The 20,054-nt window shown below is 53.6% G+C and overlaps 1 protein-coding gene and 1 long non-coding RNA gene across 5 annotated transcripts in view; both read left to right on the plus strand.

The window, feature by feature from the left end:
• The window catches only part of EPM2A (EPM2A glucan phosphatase, laforin), an 87,546-nt gene that overhangs the window by 48,454 nt on the left and 19,038 nt on the right, over positions 1–20,054 (plus strand). The gene's annotated exons all lie outside the window — the stretch shown is intronic.
• LOC147034327 (uncharacterized) lies at positions 9,193–18,234 on the plus strand. Its single transcript, XR_015058044.1, has 2 exons — positions 9,193–11,800; positions 11,879–18,234. It is a non-coding gene; the product is annotated as an uncharacterized LOC147034327 (long non-coding RNA).

A 20,054-nucleotide genomic window follows, 5' to 3' on the forward strand; every position in this document is an offset into this window, starting at 1 on the left:
GGCAAAATTGCATCAATTAAGGTGAATATGAATAAAAAAAAATTAAAACTACATTTCCCATGGCGAGTTGATCATGCACGAAGTTTCGCAACAATCTATTAAGCGGTTCTGGAGAAGGTTTTTTTTATCAAGTTTTTATTTTAAATCCAATATGGCCACCAGACCATGCGACTGATGACATCATAAATCTAATTCTTCACTCACATCGGATCATGTATCAAACATATTGTTGCGAATTTGCGCCCGCAGGCGTGCGAGCGGCCACGTAACTCGAATCGCGGCACGTCGCCCACCGGACGGACAATTCTGTCGTGACCCTCTCAGACTAACGCCGGGAACTAGTCACGGGTGGGCCTTTCGGCCTCACCACGATCGTGCCAATCGGCCCCCCGCATGGGATAGGGTTGTTCGCCAAATTTGACCTACCTAAGTACCCACACGGAGGGTAGACCGGGCGATCGCACCTCGCCGCAGGTCGACTCCGGACACGGGCCACTGAAGCGACCCGTTCCGTACTATCGGAATAACCGAGCGGTGTTATATCGTCGACCTCGACGGTTCCGATTAATTATCGGGCGTATTTAGCCCACTACCAACCCTTTACGTGAAGTAAGATGGAGATTCAATTAAAGAAAAGACGAAGCGAAACGGGAAAAACAGTTCAACATGAGGCACATTTATTCCGCGGCACACAGAAAGCACACATATACAATTACAACAATTATGCACCAAAAGCAATTGCAAAAAAAACACAACAATGCAGATCTACTACCGACTACGCGAGCACACGGCAACACTTACACAGTTTTACTTTACAGACGGTGCCGACAACACATATACTCAAAAGCAAAAGAAAAGGGCCACCCTCAACGACCAGGGGACAGACGGGGCCTGTGGGCGCGAGACCGGGTGGAGCCTACCCGTCTTGTGATGAGCCGCAAATGTCGCGGCGGTGCCCCGACTCCGCGCTCCTCCGCGGGTTTCGTTGGCACTGCTTGGAATGAGGTGGGAACGGGGCCCCCTTTCCGCACTATCTCAGCGTGGGGGGGGGAAGAGGGGGGAATTGTTGATGATCTGGGGAAAGAGGATAGCTGGCTTGCTTGGGTCCCGCGACGAGCGACTCCACTGCGACCTCGACCGCGCTCCCGGCTTCCCCTCTCTGCAGCTCCCCGACAGACTCCGAACCCCGACAGACTGACTCTCCTCCAGACCCGTCTTGACTGCTGCTGCCACACTCCGCCGCCGCCACACCTCTCCAACTCGCCCGAGCCTGAAACCGACTGAATTCGCCCCGCGCTCGGCGCTTTATAGTACGGCAGGAGAACCCATATGCAAATTTCCGGATCAGGATGAGCTCGGGGGCGGAGCCACGCTCACCCATTGGACGGAGGAAAAGTGGGCGTGAACCTCCCCTGATCCTCGAATTTGCATATATCGATTCCACTCCGATGCGCCTGGAGGCGGGGCCAAATCGCCCCGCACTTGCTGATAGGACGGATCAGAAGTGGGCGTGTATCATTCCTGATCCGACTTCTCCTCGGAAAGGCCGCTTTTTGCACCCGCTGCTCGGCGCGCGCCCTGTACGAGTCCAGGACAGCCTGACGCTCGGTGCCCACAAGCGGTGCGGGAATGGCCGCAGAAGGAGAGGCGAAGGTGGTGGAGGGTCTAAAGTGGCGGTCCCTGGCCACGGTGACGCTTGGAATGGCGGTGATGCGATGGTTGCAGGATGGTGTGCTGTGAAGGTAAAGGTCGTGGCTGTTGGCGTTGTTGTTGTTGTGAAGCGGCGTTGCGGTTGGTGGTTGTTGTGTGATGGCGGTTGAGACGTGGTTGGCTCAAAATTAAGATAGAACAGAAAAACGGCTATCTTAAAGGGTCGCAGCCCAAATGAATAACATTTATTCCCTCTAAACAACGGGTTTGGGCTAACTACACATGTACTTACAGAGATATCTCACCTACAGGACCTGAATGGTGGTTTGCGAATTTCCTCAACCACAACACTACCCCCTCCCCTTTTTACAGACTCGTCCCGAGTCGTCAAATTTTCGTGTGCCATCATGTGTAGTTCTCCCCTAGTACGTTTTACCTACGGATGCCTGAGTGCGACATTCATGGTATTCGTGTCCCCAAAATAAATAACCTGAGGGCTGAGTAACTAACTAAACAAACCCACTCACACGGACAACTTAAATAAAATTGCCGGCGCTAAGACAGACATGCCGGGGGCGCACTCATATGTACAGTACATCTTAACCTTAACTTACAAATTTTACACTAAACCATGGCCCAGGATCAATGGACTCTGCAAAAAGAAAGCAGTTAGCAGGGAGCCAGGCTGCTCGCATGCAGTCTCTGGCTCAAACAATGCAGGTGACAGGGAACGTGGCCGGCTGCTCACACGCAGTCCAAGGCCTTCCCTTTTGAACTGAACGCAGTGAACCACAACGGTGCATGGGCTGCACAAACGCAGTCTCCGTGTCAGCTCAAGTGGCACACGCAATGAATACAACGGATGGATGGATGGATGCAAACACGGTGCACGGGCCGCCACTGCAGGCCCGTGTTGTCGCTGCCAACAGGGCAGTTCTTGCAGCTTGCAAACTGTTGCGTTGCGGATCCTGGCGCACATGGAAATGAACGGGGGGGGGGGGCAAAGCAAAATTGAACGGGGGCTGGCGAACATGGGGCAGTGGGCATGGCATGGCAAAGGCAGCAGGCAAACAAAGCCTGCAGAACAGGGCCGCTGCAGGCAAACACAGCCGGCAGATGAACTGGCCGGCACAGGCCTTGCAGAAAACAGCTGCAGACGATCCGGCCGGTACAGGCCTTGAAGCACAGCAGCTGCAGACGATCCAGCCGGCACAGGCCTTGCAGCAAAACAACAGCTGCCGATGAAGTGGGCCGGACTTTTGCCTTGAGATGGAGGTTGGTGGAGGGAGTGCGGTGGTGCTGGCCACACAGAAGGCGGGCTCAGACCAACCTTTCGGTCTCCCCCCCATCTATCGCCTTTGCCTGTCACTGTCCATACCCACTCCCTTAATTTGTCAAACCCAATTTAGCCCCAACTTATTTTTTGGTTGTTTTTATTTTTACTTCCCCACTATAATTCGTCCCATAACCCCCTTTACTGTCCTTGTTCGGCTAACCTATCCTGTCACCTAGCCTACTCCCAACCCCTATGTTCCCTTCCCAGAGGGGAACAAAAGAGAGCTAGCGTCCTGTGTCGAGGCCCAACGAAGCCTCAAGATGGCCTCCCCAGACTTCAGCGATCTAACCCAAAGTGGGTCCAGCGGCCCACAACGAGAGCGAGGGGATGGATGGTGCGGAGGGGTACACTTCCTAATCTACCCTAACCATTTAACTGTTAAACTACCCCGGTGCTTTCAACAAGCGCCTCTCGCTTAAACTATTGGTTCTAACAACCCAGATTCCCATAGCCTGTGTTGGTGTCCTTACAATTTCGGGCCTCGCCCCCCAATTTTCTTCCCGTGCCCTCACACGGTCTCATGGCTGGGACGCATGGCTCCTCTTGGCAGGCACGACCCTCTGCCGATTCTCCGACGATGGCACCCCCGGGCACTACACTGCCTCTGAGCCTACCAGCTACCTAAACACCAGGGAGTGCCCCCCATGGCACCTCCCCTGCAACGCACACGTGGCAGGCTGGCTTCCCGGGCCCCTTTCCGAGGGTCACCCGTGCCCACAACACTGCCCAAGCGACTAGTGGCGCCCCGGGCCCCCGCACCAAGCGGACGCACCCGTGCCCACTACGCTATCCCAGCCCCCCCATGGGCCCTTGGCCGACTATGGCCGACTAGCCTGGTGCCCGGGGTACCCACTCAGCGATACTCACCTTTCGCAGCCACGCTCCCAGCCTGTCAACAGGGCTCCTGCACCCCTCCAAACGGGTTTCGAGCCCACTTTCACACCAACAACAAAACGACCTCCATTTTGTAAATTTGACTAACCCCCTAACTCACTCTACACTGACCCCTGGGTCCCTTGGGCGGGAGTCACTCCTCCCCCCAATCACTCATCGCACCATGCATTCCCCATTCGCTCCATTCACACAGACCCGCTGGCCTCACTCACTCACCAAGCACAACACAAATCACCAACTCTTCAACACACACGCCGCTGAATCCTGCCATCCTTCTAACTGCCTCCCCTAACGAACTCGTGCTCCCACGTCATCCCTTATACTAGTAGCACGTTCCATTTAACACTACGTAGCTAAACTACGTCCCCACTACACATTCACAGTCTGTCACTGTCTCCAAATAATCCCATTAATCAATTTCCCCACCTATATCTGACTACAATCCCTAGAACTAATCCATTCCACGGACTCCATGAGGACTTACCCCTGCCACATGGAGCCGGTCTAACTAAGCTAACCCTTCCCCCTAGCTAGTTTCCATCCTGTGCCCGGCAAGGGGGTCTTCCACCCCTTGCCCAGGGAATCCTGTTCACCCGAAAGCGAGGCTTGCTGTTTTTTTTTTTTATTGCGCAGCACCAGCGCGGCAACTCGCAACCTGCGCACCAGCGCGGCAATTCACAGCTGCGCACCTGTGGCGTGAAGTGATGGCAGCTGTTCGCGTCCCTCGTCCCTCTTGGACGGTACCATCCGGCAGGGATTCACCCTCTTGCCGGATTCCAACCACACACACACACACACACACACACACACACACACACACACACACACACACACACACACACACACACACACACACACACACACACACACGCAGCCATGACGTCACCAGGCGCATAAATAAAAAAACACAAGCCTCACGTCTCGAGGGGTTCCCCACGCGAACACATGTGCTCTGCCCGTTGGAGCTTAACACACACGCCCGCGTGGAGAACCCGTCCGCTCCAAATCCGTAATCTTGCCTAAACTTTGTCCGTCCGCGGGATCGGCAAATCCACCGCGTGCGTTTCCGGACCGGGACTTCACTCCTGCAAGCGAGCACGTGGAGGCCTCGTGCGTTGCACAGCACGGACCTCGCGCTCGCTGCTGGGTGAACCCGGCGCGGTCCCCGAAACTCTGCAGCTGCTACTCGGCTTTTGTCCCTCTGTCGCCGTTGTCGTCTCCATTCCACCCACGCACACCTGCGTGTGACGCTCATACACCATTCCATTACACTCACATTCACACCGGGAGACGCGGCTGCATACTCACACATGCCCACCGTCATCTCCCTTACATACCGCTCTCTCACACACACGGTCTCCCTCACACTCGGCCGTTCACTCACGCATGCCACCTCCCTCGCACACGTGGCTCCACTCACTCGCAGCCTTCCACTCACTCGTGCCATTTCCCTCACACAAACCACACCACTCACACACGCGGGGGCACTCGCCCGCGGTGCCTCACTCACACACGCGGGGGCACTCGCCCGCGGTGTCTCACTCACACATGCGGGGGCACTCACCCACGGTGTTTCACTCACACACGGCGCGCTGGGAAGCACGCCCTTCGGCACACTTGCCACCACACCACTCACACACGGGGTCGCTTCAGCAACACGGGGACGCACTCACACACAGGGGCGCACTCACCCCTTTCACCACACACACCGGGACAACCACACTGGGGATTCGTGTCCCCACAAGGGTCTCCGGGGCCTCTATACCCCCCAAGCTCTCCGTGCACCCGTTCGCAGCACTCCTCCCCTCGAACTCGCAAAGCACGACCGAACCCACCTGGTCGTGACTCGCCTTAAGGGGGCATACTCCCTCCCCTCGTTCCTGGAGGAGGCCATCCAGCTGCTTGCACTGGGTCTCCACCCAGTCCGCCAGCTCACCCCCATTATCCTCCACTACCTCTGTGTGTGTGTGCGCGTCACAAACCCCGTCCAATTCATCCTCTATCTCCCGTGTCTCTATTATTTCCGTCTCTTCCGTTATCTCCCTTGTCTCAACTATTATTTCCGTCTCTTCCCTTGTTATCTCCCTCGTGCACGTCTCCGTCACCCCAATTAGTTTTTCCCTCTCGGTCACCATCACTGTTGCTTTCTCCGTCACCTTCACACTTCTCGCCCAACACGTCCCCCGAATTACTTTGTCACCCGCCTCCACTGCGGGCCCGACAGCCGTTGCACTCCCTCCCAGCTCGTTCGCTCCCACACGTGGAGTCGCCATTTTGAGCTCCGCTGCCATTGCCTTCATGCCCGCCTGCAGGCTTCGGCCCATGTTCTGCGTCGCACCCCGCAGTTCTTTCATTTCTTCCTTCATTTTGAGTGCGTTTGTTTCCATATTTGCCTTCACTTCGTTCATTTGCTTGTTCATGCCTTTTATTTCGTTTGTGTTTGTATCCATTTTCCTTATCAATGCCTCAAACATTTCCATCGTCCGATCCGTGGGCGAATTCGCACGTGGGGGCCGTTCGTCCGCCACCCCAGCCACTGCGCCCATTTCGAACTCTGGGTTCAGTTGGGGGAGTTCGTGCTGTACAACCAACATTTCCTGCGCGTGGATTTCATCCTGTGCCATGGATTCTACACATTCTAAATCCATTTCTAATACCCCCGGCTCCCGCTCGCCTTGAGACGCCATCTTATCTCTCGTAAAGGGTTAATTTAAATCGCTCGTAATTTGGAGGGAATCGGGGGTCGCTCCTCTCACCCCTGGACCGATTCCCGTGAATTTAGCTGGAGACAGGAGAGCCCGTTTTCCCGCTCTCTGACACCAGTGCCGCGAGGAGGGGGATGGGTTTGTGTCCCACGACCTGACACCAGTGTTGCGAATTCGCGCCCGCCGGCGTGCGAGCGGCCACGTAACTCGAATCGCGGCACGTCGCCCACCGGACGAACAATTCTGTCGTGACCCTCTCGGACTAACGCCGGGAACTAGTCACGGGTGGGCCTTTCGGCCTCACCACGATCGTGCCAATCGGCCCCCCGCGTGGGATAGGGTTGTTCGCCAATTTCGACCTACCTAAGTACCCACACGGAGGGTAGACCGGGCGATCGCACCTCGCCGCAGGTCGACTCCGGACACTGGCCACTGAAGGGACCCGTTCCGTACTATCGGGATAACCGAGCGGTGTTATATCGTCGACCTCGACGGTTCCGATTAATTATCGGGCGTATTTAGCCCACTACCAACCCTTTACGTGAAGTAAGATGGAGATTCAATTAAAGAAAAGACGAAGCGAAACGGGAAAAACAGTTCAACATGAGGCACATTTATTCCGCGGCACACGGAAAGCACACATATACAATTACAACAATTATGCACCAAAAGCAATTGCAAAAGAAACACAACAATGCAGATCTACTACCGACTACGCGAGCAGACGGCAACACTTACACAGTTTTACTTTACAGACGGCGCCGACAACACATATACTCAAAAGCAAAAGAAAAGGGCCACCCTCAACGACAAGGGGACAGACGGGGCCTGTGGGCGCGAGACCGGGTAGAACCTACCAGTCTTGTGATGAGCCGCAAATGTCGCGGCGGTGCCCCGACTCCGCGCTCCTCCGCGGTTTTCGTTGGCACTCCTTGGAATGGGGTGGGAACGGGGCCCCCTTTCCGCACTATCACAACGCGGGGGGGGGGGGGAAGAAGGGGGAATTGTTGATGCTCTGGGGAAAGAGGATAGCTGGCTTGCTTGGGTCCCGCGACGAGTGACTCCACTGCGACCTCGACCGCGCTCCCGGCTTCCCCGCTCTGCAGCTCCCCGACAGACTCTGAACCCCGACAGGCTGACTCTCCTCCAGACCCGTCTTGACTGCTGCTGCCACACTCCGCCACCGCCACACCTCTCCAACTCGCCCGAGCCCAAAACCGACTGAATTCGCCCCGCGCTCGGCGCTTTATAGTACGGCAGGAGAACCCATATGCAAATTTCCGGATCAGGATGAGCTCGGGGGCGGAGCCACGCTCGCCCATTGGACGGAGGAAAAGTGGGCGTGAACCTCCCCTGATCCTCGAATTTGCATATATCGATTCTACTCCGACGCGCCTGGAGGCGGGGCCAAATCGCCCCGCGCTTGCTGATAGGACGGATCAGAAGTGGGCGTGTATCATTCCTGATCCGACTTCTCCTCGGAAAGGCCGCTTTTTGCACCCGCTGCTCGGCGCGCGCCCTGTACGAGTCCAGGACAGCCTGACGCTCGGTGCTCACAAGCGGTGCGGGAATGGCCGCAGAAGGAGAGGCGAAGGTGGTGGAGGGTCTAAAGTGGCGGTCCCTGGCCACGGTGACACTTGGAATGGCGGTGATGCGATGGTTGCAGGATGGTGTGCTGTGAAGGTAAAGGTCGTGGCTGTTGGCGTGTTGTTGTTGTGAAGCGGCGTTGCGGTTGGTGGTTGTTGTGTGATGGCGGTTGAGACGTGGTTGGCTCAAAATAAAGATAGAACAGAAAAACGGCTATCTTAAAGGGTCGCAGCCCGAATGAATCACATTTATTCCCTCTAAACAACGGGTTTGGGCTAACTACATATGTACTTACAGAGATGTCTCACCGACAGGACCTGAATGGTGGTTTGCGAATTTCCTCAACCACAACAATATAAAGTTTCACATTTTTGGATAAGCATCTTGATTCAACCAATTATGACTGGAGTACCACTTCACCGCTACCATCATCATCATCATCCTATATACCCCAAGAGGAGTTGATGACATATTCCATGTTTCAATATTTTTCGTTGAGCAGTTTTCGGAGAAAATGATGTCCAAATTTTTTCCTTTAATCCAATATAGATGTAATAGCATGTGACCCATGATGTCAGAGTTATGAATAAAATATCCATAGGGCATCCCTCTGATGTTTAAAGTTTCACATCAATCGACCAAGCGGTTGCAGAGAAAATAAAATTGAAAATATAAAGACATGGACACACATACTGTACACACACACACACACACACACACACACACACACACACACACACACACACACACACACACACACACACACACACACACACACACACACACACACACACACACACACACACACACACACACACACACACACACACACACTTTGAGACCGGGTCAGTCTCTTTTCCATCTCCTGAAACCCACCCACCTGTGGAGATAGCAGTCGACAACAGCAACTTTTGCATGTATATTGCGTGTATATATTATATATATATATATATATATATATATATATATATATATATATATATATATATTTTTTTTTTTTACGGCTGTGGAAATTCTCAATACACCATAAAGGGTCCTTAGATCAGTTGTGATGCTAAGTTTATGTGCAGATAGTTCCCCACCGTTGTTTAAAGGGATTTCGTGCGATTCATCGGGCTGCGACGCTTTGAGATAGCCGTTTTTCCTTTTCTATTGGTATTTTGAACAAACCGCCACGCAAGCAACAAGCTGCATTGAAAACCGTCGAACGCAAAAGGAAACCAGAGGAGTTCCGATGGGCGCGCGGATTTTTCCCGCCTGTTTCTCCGAGGAGTGTGACGGAGGCAGGGGGAGGGCAGCTCACCGCCGATTGGTGGATGAACAGCGTGAGGCGGTCGGGGTGAGGGAACGCCCCTTTTCGGGAACCTTCTCGAAGGGAGGTGGAGCCAGAAGCGGGGTGGGGCGAAGGGCGGAGGTTCGGATTATAAAAGGGCGGACGCGCACGAGGCTCACTCTCTCTCTGGTCCTGAAGCCCCTTCTGCCCTTCAGTCTTTTCTTGTTTGGTCGTGGGTCGTGAAAGCACCAGCAGCAACGCCGGAGAGAGCTCGCTGACCACGCCAGGGGCCCGAGGTCAGGCGTGGCTACACAAGGCCGTGGGGAGTCGATGTCGCGACCTGCCCACCGTCGCGCCACGAGTGCGCGGGTAAGACCCTTCGGTCTCGTGGGCCTGGCCGATAGACCAGGTTCCACGCCATTCGGTCCACGGACCCTGTCTGCCACCCTTGTCTGTGAGGGTGGCCATTTCTTGCTTTTGGATGACTGCTGTGGCGCCGTGTCTCTGTAAAGTAACTTGCCTAAGTAACGGTGTATGTAAATTGATCTTTGCTTGTAGTCGGTGGTAGTACTTTCTATTTGTTGCTTGAACATTGCATGACTGCCTTACTTGTGTTGTGTGTGTAATAATAAATGTCCTTGTGTGCAATGTTTCCCGTTTGTCGCGTCCTCCTTTCACCACATTGAAAGTGCCATCTTGCATCGTGGAATGAGTAGTGGGTTTTGAACACCCGAGTAAAGAAGAATCACTGATCCGTCGAGGTCGGCGATAACACCGCTCGGTTATCACTGTAGCACGGAACGGACCGCTTCAGCGGTTCGTGTCCTAGGCCGACCTGTGGCGAGGTACGATTGCCCGGTCGACTACTCGCGCAGGTACTGAGGTAGGTCGAATTTGGCGAGCAACCCTATCCTGCGCGGGTAGTCGGCATGATTGGCACGATCGTGGTGAGGTTAAACCCCCACCCGTGACTGGCTCCTGGCGGTAGTTCCAGGAGGGTCATGACTGAATTGTCCCTCCAGTGGGCGACTCGGTTGCGATTGGAGTTACGCAATCGCTCGCACGCCAGGCGGGCCAGAATTCGTAACACTGGTGTACAGGTGTGTGGGATTCGAATCCACCTCGGTCTCTAACTAAATTCACGGAACCGGATCAGGGGTGAGTGAAGCGACCCTCCGTGTTCCCCAAATTCGAGTGATTAAAAAAAATATATATTCCACGAAATAAGATGGCATTTCAAGGCGAACGGGTGCCGGGTGGATTAGATATGTGGAGTAATGTAGAATCCATGGCCCGGGACGGTTCTTGTAATTATAATCCATGGGGGAGCTCAACCTCATACACTGAGCACGGACTTTGCCGGCAAATGGAGTTGCACAATGGCGGCGCGATCGCACCTCAGCGCGGCACGGAGCAGGCGGCTATTTTTAGCGAAACGAACGGCGCGACACGAGGCGAGTGCTTTCAGTCACCGCTTCAAACCACGTGGTCATGGCAGGCGAGGCAGGCGGACATGGGCGGGCTTCGGAAACAATTGGAGGAAGAATGGAAAACCAAGCTAGAAAAGAAACCAAAGGAACACGATTTGGAATTAAAACAACTAAAGGAAGAATTATTGGAAAAGTCAAGACAGTTCAAAGAACTCGAGGGAGAAATGAGGAAAGTAGAGTTGAGTACCTATGAATTGGAACAACTGAAGCGAGAGGTAAGGATAGGCCAGTTTGAAAGAAAATGCCTAGAAAAGACGATAAAAGAAGAAGAGGAATGGTGGGAAGAACTAAAGGAAAACAATAGGAAAAGGGACGAATTGAGGAGGAAAGCAGTGGAAAGTGAGGCGGAGATGAGCAAGAGAATGGGTGAAATGTGTGAGGAGGCATGCAAATTGGGAGAGGAACTATGGAAAAAAACTTCTGAGATATTGAAACACCAAAACAAAGAGACGGAATTACAAAACGAGTTGGGAATGTTGAGGGAAGAGAGAACGACAGCAGAGAATGAAACGTTAAGGAACCACACTGTAGAGATCGAACAGCTGGAAGCGAATGCCAGATTAAAGAATGAGGAACAAGAAAGACAGTGGAATAGAAAACTGATAGAGTATGAATTTGAAACTGAATGACAAAAGGAAAAAATAGGTTGGAATACGAGGAGAAAGTGAAGGAGCAAGGAATGAAGCAGGAAGGAGAAATCAGTCAATTGAAGGAGACAACGAGATTGGAGAGGGAAGAACGAGAGGAACAGTGGAATAGAAAACAAAAACATGAATTTGAAGGAAACTATGAGATTGGAGAATGAGGGACAGGGGGTGAAAGAAATTAAAAAAGAAAGACAAGAACAATTAAAAAAGAAAGCAAGGTTGAGGTAGGTGGAGATCGTGAAAGAACAAGGAATGAAACAAAAAGAAGGACAAGACCGACTAAAGGAGAAAGCAAGGTTGAGGTACGCAGAGATAATGAGAGAACAACGAACGAAACGGGAAAAGGAACTAAGCCAATTGAAAGAAACGATGAGATTGGAGACTGAAAAGCATGAGGAACAGTGGGAGAGAAAACAAAAACTATACGAGTTTGAAATTAACCAGCTCGAGGGGAGAGCAAAATTTGAGTCCACGGAGATCGAAAAACTCCGGAAAGAGAACAAACAACTCAAAAAGCTCCGAGAGGATGAACGACTCAAAAGGAGCCAGGAAATGGAACAGCACAATAGTGTGGGATGTGTGACATCACCACAAGGAGGAACGTTAGTGGTGCAGGACTTGATCGACACCACTCGTCGGATGAAAGAACAACGAGGACCAACCCTAATACAGGAGACACAAATAAAACTAGAGAAGGGAGAAGTATTGCCAGAGACACGGGAGATAGACCGAATTGAAAATGAATTAAATGGAACGAAGGAGGAAACATAGACGAAGATCCAGGAAGAAACTAATAAACACGAAGAGATAAAAGAAATAAAATGTATAGAGACTCGCGAGATAGAAAAAATAGAGGAGAGATTACACGATAAAGACGGGGTGAAAGACGAGCACACACACATGGAGTTAGCGAGGCTTAATGGGGGCGAGCTGGCGGACTGTGTCGTGACCCGGTGCAAGCAGCCGGATAGCCTCCTTCAGGAACGGAGGGAGACGCTATGCCCCCTTGAAGCGGTTCACGACCAGGTGGGTCCGGTCGAGCTTCGCGGAGTTGAGGGGGCGAGTGCTGTTGATGGGTGCACGGAGAGCTTGGGGGGAATATAGGCCCCGGAACCCCTTGTGGCTCTAATCTCCAGTGTGAATGTCCCGGTGTGTGTGTTCACGAGCGTGGCGAAATGTGTGCTGAAACGCACGCATAGCGTGAATGGAAGGCTGTGTGTTAGAAGACCCGCGTGTGTGAGTAAAATGGTGTGTGAGGTTGCGAGTGAGCCGAGGTGCGTGCCTCCCAGCACGCCGTGTGTGGATGAGGCGACGTGTGGGTAAGAAGCACCGTGTGTGAATGGAACCACGGGTGCGGGTGAACGGCCGTGTGTGAATGGAACCACATGTGCGAGTGAAAGGCCGTGTATGAGAGGGACAGCGTGTGTGAGGGCGCTGTATGTGAGGGAGATGACGGTCGGCATGCGGGAGTACGCAGCCGCGTCTCCCGGTGTGAATGTAATGACATGGTGTGTGAGCGTCGTAACACGCAGGTTTGCGTAGATTGAATGGAGACGGCGACAGAGGGACAAAGGCCGAGTAGCGGCCGTAGATGCATTGGGGACCGCGCCAGGTTTACCCAGCAGCGAGCGCGAGGTCAGTGCTGTGCTTCGCACGATACCGCCGCGTGCGGCTTGCGGGAGTGAAACCCGGTCCGTAAACGCCAGCGGTGGATGTTGCCGATCCCACGGACGGACAAAAGGTAGGCTGGATTACGGATTTGGACCGGATGGGTTCTCCACACGAGCATGTGTGTGAAGCTCCGACGGGCAGAGCACATGTGTTCGTGTGGGGAACCCCTCGAAACGCGAGCCTTGTTTTTGATGCGCAGGGTGACGTCATGGCTGCACGTAGGGTTGGAATCCGGCAGGAGGGGAGATCCCTGCCGGATGGTACCGTCCGAGAAGGGACGAGGTGTGCCAACCGCGAACAGCTGCCATGACGTCACGGACAAGAGCGCAGGTTGCGAGTTGCCGCGCTGGTGCGGGCACATAAGAAAAAAAAAAGCAAGCCTCGCTTCGGGTGAACAGGATTCACTGGGCAAGGGGTGGAAGACCCCCCTGTCTAGGGCACAGGATGACACCACTAGTCAGGGGGAAGGGTTAGTGATAGCTAGACTGACTTCATGAGGCAGGGGTAAGTCCTCATGGAGTCCGTGGAATGGATTAGGAAGAGGGATTGTAGTTGAGATTTAGGAGGGAAATGATTTTTAGAGATTTGAGGACAGTGACAGACTGTGAGTGTGTAGAGGGGACGTAGCTCAGCTACATAGGTTAAATGGAACGTGCTGTAGTTTAAGGGACGACGTGGGAGCACGAGTTCGTTAGGGGATTAGCAAGCAGGATGGCAGTGATCAGCGATGTGTGAGAAAAGAGGGTGGAAAATGAACATGTTGAGTGAGTGAAGCCAGCGGGTCTGAGTGCATGGAGTGATTGTGGAATGCATGGTGCAATGAGTGATTGGGGGGAGGAGTGATTCCCACCCAAGGGGTCCTGGGGTCAGTATAAAGTGAGTTAGGGAGTTAGTCAAATTGACAAAATGGATGTCGTTTTGCTGTTGGTGGGAGTGTAGGCTCGATACCCATTTGGAGGGGTGCAGGAGCCCTGGTGACGGGCTGGGAGCGTGGCTATGAATGGTGAGTATCACTGAGTGGGTACCCCGGGCACCGGGCTCATCGGCCGCGTTAGGCCAAGGGCCTATGGGGGGCTGGGATAGTCTAGTGGGCATCAGTGACCCGCTGATGCGGGGCCCGGGGCGCCATGGGCCGCGTGGGCAGTGCGTGGGCACGGGCGACCCTCGGAAAGTGGCCCGGGGCACCAGCCTGCCACGTGAGCGTTTCAGGGGAGTTGCCAGAGAGGGCACTCCCCGGTGTTTCAGGAGCTGGTAGGCTCGGAGGCAGTGTAGTGACCAGGGGTGCCATCGTCGGAGAATCGGCAGAGGGTAGTTCCTGCCAAGGGAGCCACGTGTCCCAGCCACGAAGCCGTGTGAGGGCACGGGAAGAAAATTGGGGGGCATGGCCCGAAATTGTGAGGACACCAACACAGGCGACGGGAATCTGGGTTGATAGAACCAATAGTTTAAGCGAGAGGCGCTTGTTGAAAGCCCCGGGGTAGTTAAAGGCTAATAATTGTTAGGGTAGATAGGAAGTGTACCCCTCTGCACCATCCATCCCTTCGCTCTCGTTGTGGGCCGCTGGACCCACTTTGGGTTAGTAGATCGCTAAAGTCTGAGGAGGCCATCCTGAGGCTTGAGTTGGGCCTCGACACAGGACGCTAGCTCTCCCTTATTCCCCTCCAGGAAGGGAACGCAGGGGTTGGGAGTAGGCTAGGAGACGATAGGTTAGTCGAACAAGGACGATAAAGGGGGTTAGGAGACGAATTCATATGGTGGGGAAATAAAACTGAAAAAAAATAATAAAATAAGTGGGGGCTAAATTGGGTTTTGACAAATTAAGGGGGTGGGTATGGACAGAGACAGGCAAAGGCGAGAGGTTGGGAGGGAGACCGTAGGGTAGGTCCGAGCCCGCCTTCCGAGTGGCCAGCACCACCGCATTCCCTCCACCAACCTCCGTTTCAAGGCAAGAGGCTGGCCACTTCGTCTGCTGGCTGTGGTTGCTTTGAGGCCTGCGCCGGCCACGTCATCTGCTGGCTGTTGCTGCAAGGCCTGTGCCGGTCGGATCGTCTTACGGCTGTTGACTGCAAGGCCTGTGCCAGTCGGATCGTCTGCTGGCTGTTTTCTACGAGGCCTGTGCTGGCCACTTCATCTGCCGGCTGTTGCAACGGCCTTGTTTTGCCTTGCCTGCCTGCCTTTGCCTTGGCCCATGCCTGCTGCACTCGTTCATTTTGCCACGTCTGTTTTGCATTCCCCCCCCCCTTGTTCATTGCCATGTGCGCCGGGATAATCGCGCAAGCCACAAGGACTGCCCTGTTGGCAGCTGCAACACGGGACTGCACTGGCAGCCCGTGCAACGTTTGCCAGTTCACTGTTCATTTCAAAAGGGGGAGGCCTTGGACTGCGTGAAAGCAGCCTGGCTCCCTGCTTGTGACTTTTACTCTTTTTTCCACAGAGTCCATAGATCCTGGGCCATGGGGTAGTGTAAAATTATAAGTTGTAATTATAAATGTGTTTTGCACCCCCGGCATGTATGTCTTTGCGCCGGCAATTTATTTAAGTCGTCTGTATGAGTGGGTTTGATTAGTTAGTTACTCAGCCCGTAGGTTATTTATTTTGGGGACAGGAATACACTGAATGTCGCACTCAGGGATCTGAAGGTAAATCGTACTAGGGGGGAACTTACACATGATGGCACACGAAAATTCGACGACTCGGGATGAGTCTGTAAAAAAGGGAGGGAATAGGGTTACGGCTGTGGAAATTCGCAATACACCATAAAGGATCCTTAGATCAGTTATGACGCTAAGTTTATGTGCAGATAGTTCCCCACCGTTGTTTAAAGGAAATTTGTGCGATTCATCGGGCTGCGACGCTTTGAGATAGCCGTTTTTCTTTTTCTATTGTTATTTTGAACAAACCTCCACGCAAGCAACAAGCCGCGTTGAAAACCGTCGAATGCAAAAGGAAACCAGAGGAGTTCCGATGGGTGCACGGATTTTTCCCGCCTGTTTCTCCGAGGAGTGTGACAGAGGCAGGGGCAGGGCAGCTCGCCACCGATTGGTGGATGAACAGCGTGAGGCGGTCGAGGTGATGGAATGCCCCTTTACGGGAACCTTCTCGAAGGGAGGTGGAGCCAGAAGCGGGGTGGGGCGAAGGGCGGAGCCTCGGATTATAAAAGGGCGGACGCGCACGAGGCTCACTCTCTCTCTGGTCCTGAAGCCCCTTCTGCCCTTCAGTCTTTTCTTGTTTGGTCGTGGGTCGTGAAAGCACGAGCAGCAACGCCGGAGAGAGCTCGCTGACCATGCCAGGGCCCCGAGATCAGGCGCGGCTACGCAAGGCCGTGGGGAGTCGACGTCGCGACCTACCCACCATCGTGCCACGAGGGCGCGGGTAAGACCCTTCGGTCTCGTGGGCCTGGCCGATCGACGAGGTTCCACGCCATTCGGTCCACGGACCCTGTCTGCCGACCCTTGTCTGTGAGGGTGGCCATTTCTTGCTTTTGAATGACGGCTGTGGCGCCTTGTCTCTGTGAAGTAAACTTGCCTAAGTAACGGTGTATGTAAATTGATCTTTGCTTGTAGTCGGTAGTAGTACTTTCTATTTGTTGCTTGAACATTGCATGACTGCCTTACTTGTGTTGTGTGTGTAATAATAAATGTCCTTGTGTGCAATGTTTCCCGTTCGTCGCATACTCCTTTCACCACATTGAAAGTGACATCTTGCATCGTGGAATTAGTAGTGGGTTTTGAACACCCAAGTAAAGAAGAATCACTGATCCGTCGAGGTCGGCGATAACACCGCTCGGTTATCACTGTAGCACGGAACGGACCGCTTAAGCGGTTCGTGTCCTAGGCCGACCTGCGGCGAGGTACGATGGCCCAGTCGACTACTCGCGCAGGTACTGAGGTTGGTCGAATTTGGCGAGCAACCCTATCCTGCGCGGGTAGTCGGCACGATTGGCACGATTGTGGTGAGGTTAAACCCCCACCCGTGACTGGCTCCTGGCAGTAGTTCCAGGAGGGTCACGACTGAATTGTCCATCCGGTGGGCGACGCAGTTGCGATTGGAGTTACGCAATTGCTCGCTCGCCAGGCGGGCCAGAATTCGTAACAATATGTATATATTGTTACGGATTTGGAAACCTTTTGCACACAAACAGCCAGATTTCCTGCAGTTCAGTTATTTTGTTAAGTATAGGTGTACAGTTAGAATCCAGCCCCTGTGTCTAACGGGAATTTCATGTTTGCGCTGCAAGTTATTTTCTTATCTCTATAATTTATATCCACAAAAATAACAACACTATGGACCATTCCCCGAACGATGGCATGCCGAACACGCATATGGGCGGAGTTCCCTCGGTCACCGAAGTTCTGACTCCACGCTTCGGCCAATCGGAAGGGTTTGAGCGCGTTTGCCGCCTTTCAGCCAATGGGCGCAGAGCGAGCTCAAAGAGAAGCAGAGTCTCTTCGGGGGGCGGGGGATCGAGGCGCCCGACATGCCCCCCGACCAATCACGGAGAGACGGCTGATTTCCCCCGGTGTATGAAGGGTGCGGTGACGTGAGACATGTCACCCCCCCCCCCGACCCCGGTCAGAGAAGAAATAGATGAGATGGCGCAGTCATCTCGTGGCTGGTCTAGTCTTGTCGCTGGCTCTGGTCTCGTCGCAGTGATCCCTCGCCTCGTCATTATTTGAGCTGGCTGGCGTCCGTGGCTGAATCCTTGGTCCCTAGGTGCCTGGTATATCGTTGCGGGTTCGAGTCCCGCCACCGAACAAGATCAATGTTACCGCACGAGGCAGGCAGGTGCAAGACCAGGCTCTTCCCTCAGCTCGTCTTCCCTCCCGAGCTGGAGGGCACAATAAAGGGCAACCGGCCCCATTTCTATTGTGTGTCTGTGTGTGTGTGTGTGTGTGTGTGTGTGTGTGTGTGTGTGTGTGTGTGTGTGTGTGTGTGTGTGTGTGTGTGTGTGTGTGTGTGTGTGTGTGTGTGTGTGTGTGTGTGTGTGTGTGTGTGTGTGTGTGTGTGTGTGTGGCGCCAGTCTGATAAGTAGACATTGCTTAAGTGTCTCGCCCTTTTACATTGACTGCATATTTGGTTTTAACTCTGCTGTTTGTGTGCTCCCCTCCTCGATCATTGTTCATAAATAAATCCTCTTGTTCAATGCACCAGCTCGTTGCTGTCGTTTCTTTCATTGGTTTAGCACAGTGCGTATTGGGAATTCGGGAGGCCTTGTTGCTGTAATTGTTCATTTGGACCGATGGATCATGGTAATCCCCGCTCGGTTTACACCCGGGTCGGGCTCGGTAAACGGCCCGTTCCGCCCGAGGTCCGTCGAGGGTGTGGTTTTCCCCGGTAGTTGGATGACGTGGGTACTTAGGTATATTGAAATTAGGCAATTAACCCTACCCCACGCTGTCAAAATATTGGCGTCCACGGTCCGCTAAGGGACCCGTGACCTTTGGAGTTATCCAAGGGTTACGACCTTCAATTCCGGGTACTCGGTGGAGACGACCCTACTGCTCCACCTCGCGGTCGCTCCTCGCCACCAACTCCCGGCCCACAACAAGTTGGTGTCAGGAGTGCAGATACAGACCCCTCCGCCTCCACAATGAAATTTACAGAACACCAATTACAACAAATTGGTGTTCAGGAGCGGGGTTCGAACCCCTCCGCCTCCACGAAATTAATGGGATTCGGATCAGGGCTGTGCGGAGCAAAACCCTCTGTTCCCTCCAAATTATGAGCATTTCAAATCCATTCTCAAGACGCGCCGTGGTGAGCCAAGACGAGCTGGCTCCGGTGGGTTCGAGTATAATGGTAGAGGAACCAGTGGTCCAGGACGACCCAATGCAGGAAGACATTCCCCCACAACCAAACCCAGAAGTAGTTTTGGAAGTGGCTGGGGCGGCGCATGAGCGCCCTCTACTTGCAATTCCCCCCACGGACCAGATGATGGAAATGATGAGACAATTGATGCAAGATGTACGAACAACAAATGACAAAATGGATGCGAGCCAGCGCAATATGGAAAACATGGAAAGCCGCATGGATGCGAACACGCAGGCACTGAGCGGTGACATGCAAACACAGCGAGGGGAAATGCAGAGCATGGGGTTGAACCTGCAGGCGGACATAAGAGGCATACTGGCGGCACCACGTGGCGGAAGGACCGAGCCAACAGGAAGTGCGAAATGTGTCCGGCCCGTGATGGAGATGGGTGAGGTCGGGATGACGAGAGACGCCACCATAATTAAGGGGGAAACTGGTGAATTCGGACAGGGGTGACGGAGAAATTAACAGAGACAGAAACCCAGGAATTAAAAGTAATAGAAGAGACACAAGAGATAGAATGGGTAAAAGACGAAATACAGGAAATTAAAGAGCACACGCACACATATGATTAATAGGGGACAATGGAGTTGAACTCGTGGAATGTCTCGTGACCCAGTTCGAGCATCAGTTTCACCTCCCTCAGGAACAGAGGGAGATGGCAATCTCCCTCGAAGCAGATCGCGGCCAGCTGGGTCCGGTAGAGCCGTACGAGGTTGAGCAGGTGAATGATGCGAATGGGTCCATGCAGAGTTTGGGGGGGGTAGAGACCCCAGGACCCCTTGAGTTAACACAAATCCCGGATGTGATTGTCCCGCAGTGCCTGTCGAGGTGTGCGAATGCTGTGAGTGTCATGGCATGCGTGTGCGTGCATGGAAATGGACGACGGACGGGAGCCGGGAATGGCGAGCCTGGTAGGTTGCACAAAGTTGTTTTGGAGACCGTGCCGGCTCTGCGGAACGCTGCGTGCGAGGTCCGTTCCGTGTTTTG

This window comes from Eptatretus burgeri, chromosome 1, assembly GCF_056783735.1.
Source record: "Eptatretus burgeri isolate ZD-2024b chromosome 1, Ebu_testis_v1, whole genome shotgun sequence".
Classification (NCBI taxonomy): Eukaryota; Metazoa; Chordata; class Myxini; order Myxiniformes; family Myxinidae; genus Eptatretus; species Eptatretus burgeri.